The 3708-nt window shown below is 32.7% G+C and overlaps 1 long non-coding RNA gene across 1 annotated transcript; it reads right to left on the bottom strand.

Annotated features, from left to right (window-relative positions):
• Nucleotides 1–1641: 1641 nt before the first annotated feature.
• Nucleotides 1642–3327, bottom strand: LOC127873044 (uncharacterized). Its single transcript, XR_008045912.1, has 3 exons — nt 3251–3327; nt 2404–2519; nt 1642–2151 (listed from the first exon to the last, which is right to left on the bottom strand). It is a non-coding gene; the product is annotated as an uncharacterized LOC127873044 (long non-coding RNA).
• Between the last annotated feature and the right edge of the window lie 381 nt (nt 3328–3708).

Here is a 3708-nt window from a genome sequence, read left to right as displayed (position 1 = left end):
TAATATGTCATCATTTTCAATGGGATAAAGTGGACAGCCCGCTCATTCATGAGAGTTTTCTATAGGTATCATGATTTTGTAAAACAAATGAATATTTTTTCAGTAAAGTGCAACCGCGCGTTTGAACGGTTAGAAAAAGGTAGGATCAGTGTGGGGACATTATTTTATTATGACACAGAAACATCATCTCTCGTGAAATAAAGCAATTAACTTTATGGGCGGAGCTTACACTATATCATTTTGCATTCTTTTTTCAGGTTTCTTTCATATATTTATGAAAACAAAATCAAGAAAAATATTCTAACAGTAATATGATCTGTGTGGTATACGTGTTTAGAAGGATCTGTGTGGTATCCGTGTTTCTACAATTTACGGATAAATTGAGATAATAACGACAATATATTTAAAAAAAAAATTAATTTCAATTATTTCAATACAACAATTACTACTACTACTACTACTACTACTACTACTATTACTACTATTTCTACTACTACTACTACTAATACTGCTACTACTACTACTACTTCTACTACTACTACTACTACTACTACTACTACTACTACTACTACTACTACTACTACTACTACTACTACTACTACAACTATTACTACTACTAGTAGTCTTAGTAATAGTAGTAGTAGTAGATCTATTATTTTTATTTAAAAATTCATTCATTTCAGTAATCACCTATTTGGCACTAGTGAGCGGACAAGGGTTAAGGGAAGAAAAAATAGAGGAAACAGTTTCACGAGACAGGAATGCTATACAGAAGGGGACACTAGAAGTAAGGTGGGAGCGGGCGAGACGAAACGAAAGCAAACTGTTGCCAACAATAAGAATGCGGATAGACGAACACAATGGACATTTTAATTCTGACACAAATTTTGCAATAGAAATTGTGTCAAATATTACACAGGTTGACAAAAAGCAAAGGCATGTTCTTTACGTATGTTTTAAAATCAAATTTGGAATGCAAACTGAATCGACCAGACGTATTGGCTTGTCATTTTGTTGTTATTTAAAGTTTAAGGTAAACAGTATGTTTATTAAAAACAAAATACTGGTCATAGTAGAAACATATATGTATATGTGTGTTTGTGTGTTTTATTTCATTTCATATTGTTGCATTAGTTTATTACATAGTATACATATTGACAATCATTCGCCATGTGTTGGTGATAATGTCATGTAATAAATTATGTCGTTGTATTCTGTGTAACAAGTGTATGCTTATCTTTAGCTTTAATTATTTTGAAGAGAATATAAAAAGTAAATGAATAAATATTATATTATATGATTATATATGTACGATTCTGTGCTGTGGATGGATGCAGCTCTGAAGAATGTCAAGACGTATTTCGAATTAAGGAGTATTGTATTTTATACACAACCACATTGCATACATTGTTTACTGTCAATTACCAGGGCCTAGAGTAATTATAAGCAGGCAGTTAATTATGTAAAGCAATCGTGTAAAACCCTAGTATTAGAAACCCTGGCTGCTTATGATTATCGAACTAGCTCGTGACAGCGGTATTTAATATTGAAACCAACGAAAAAACATCGCAAAACTTTAATAAAGTTATAATTAAAATAGAATCACAGATTCGATAATTCAAATCACAGATGCGATATATTAATGAATAAAGTAAATCCAAATTATTGCACAATTATTTGAGAATGATTTCAAACACACAAACGAACTAAACGAAACCTAAAAATTAATCAGATTCGGATAACTTTAGAATCATTTTGAAAAGTAAAGTAAAAGTAAAACAACGAATAAAATAACGTAAAACGATAATGAAGTTACACAGACAAACTGTAAACCATTATGATTTTTAATCGGTATTCACGGATTTATGTGAAGTCCTCACGTATCGAGAAAGGTTTGTTTTGCGTTTGTACGTTTTGAAACACTCCTCACTACTGTAACACTTGTCATGCATGTGGGTATTGACGTGCTCTCTGAGGTCATTTTCACTCCTAACTGCCAACCCACACTGGTAACATTTCACCAATCCCTCTTTTTTGCACTTTTCTCTCTAGCCATGAGTAGGTACTTGTCCGCAAAGCTCCTGCCGCACTGTACACACACGTGACATTGGGGTCCTTTGTTCGTTGAAGCCTTCTAAGATTGTAGGCATCCTGAGAAAAAAACAACATATTTTATTCACGTGACATTTCAATGCGTAAACACGCTATTTAAAAAATGTTAGTATCTGAGGACACGCGTTCGTTAGTTTTAAATTACAAACGATTTGACGATTATTATTACAAAATATATGATAACCTGAGAGATGAGATATATTGTATATTTGTGTTGTTTCAAGAAAATCCGTTCATCTGGTTAGCATAACTGTATAAAAATGTAACTATTTTTAAGGTATTTAATCTTACCTGAAATGCTTTCCCACAGCAGTTATAGTTTCCAGAGTTAGCGTGTCCCCTAATATGGCGCAATAATCCAGCTCTGGTCTTCGACATTTTTCCGCATTCGGAGCATTGAGCCATACCTTAAAGCAAATATGATATCAAAAATAATATACGATACATTACTTCACCTGACAGTAGTGTTTGGCGCCAAAATAAAAATGGAATTTGATACAATAACATAAAGTGTACACTTATTTAAGGTAAGCATGGACTTGTCATCGATTTAAGATGCTCCAGCGTAAGATTATAATGGGGATTGTACAGAATGCCTGTAAATCATAATTATGTATTAGTTCAACAAGCGGTGCAAGCGTAGTGTGTAGCCATTGTGTGTTTTACATGCTAGCGCATTTAAAAAATCCCGTTTCAAATACATTGTTGACAAGCATTTTTTTAAACAACTAAATAGAACTGAAAAACTTAAAAACAGTATACCACACAGATCCTTTGAAAAACGTATACCACACAGATCATATAACTGTAAGAATAGTTTTCTTGAATTTTGTTTCGTAAATAAATAACAGAAACCTGAAAATGGATGCAAAAATCATATAGTGTATGCTCCGCCCATAAAATTTATTTCTTAATTTCACCAGAGGTGATGTTTTTGTGTAAAAAATTAAATAATGTCCCCACACTGATCCTACCCCTTTCTAACCGTTCAAACGCGCGGTTGCACTTTACTGAAAAAATACTTATTTGTTTTATAAAATTATGATACCTATAGAAAACTCTCATGAATGAGCGGGCTCTCCACTTTATCCCATAAAAAATGGTGACATATTAAATAAGTTATTCTTAAAAATCTTACCTTCGTCGCGCTTTTGTTGATATTTTACTCCCCACACAGATCTAAAAAAGTCACGTGGTATAGGCACCGTGAATATGTTTTATTGATAAATGCTGAACATGGAATGTTCATATATGAAAACTGACCATACGAGTACAGTAGTTTTAAAAGGTCAAATCTCAATATGCATTGTGAAAGAGACATGTTCACATATTTTGGCCAGTATTGAAGTTTGTCATTAAATGCGTTGATCAATGTAATCTTTATAACTACAGTTAAAAACACAATAACAGCATTAAAGAAAAAACAACAAAAGTTATCCTCAAGTGGGCTTGAACCACTTACCCTTAGAGTTAAAGTGTAGACACTTAAATCTCATTCCATTCGTGCTCAAACTGTGAGTGGTGTATTTTATAACTTAGATAAGCAATCCTAGTAATGCCACAACCTATTACAACAGAACTCTTCGAATTATTCAT

This window comes from Dreissena polymorpha, chromosome 1 (genome assembly GCF_020536995.1).
Source record: "Dreissena polymorpha isolate Duluth1 chromosome 1, UMN_Dpol_1.0, whole genome shotgun sequence".
In the NCBI taxonomy this organism is placed as follows: Eukaryota; Metazoa; Mollusca; class Bivalvia; order Myida; family Dreissenidae; genus Dreissena; species Dreissena polymorpha.
This window is presented reverse-complemented; position numbering and strand designations above follow the sequence as displayed.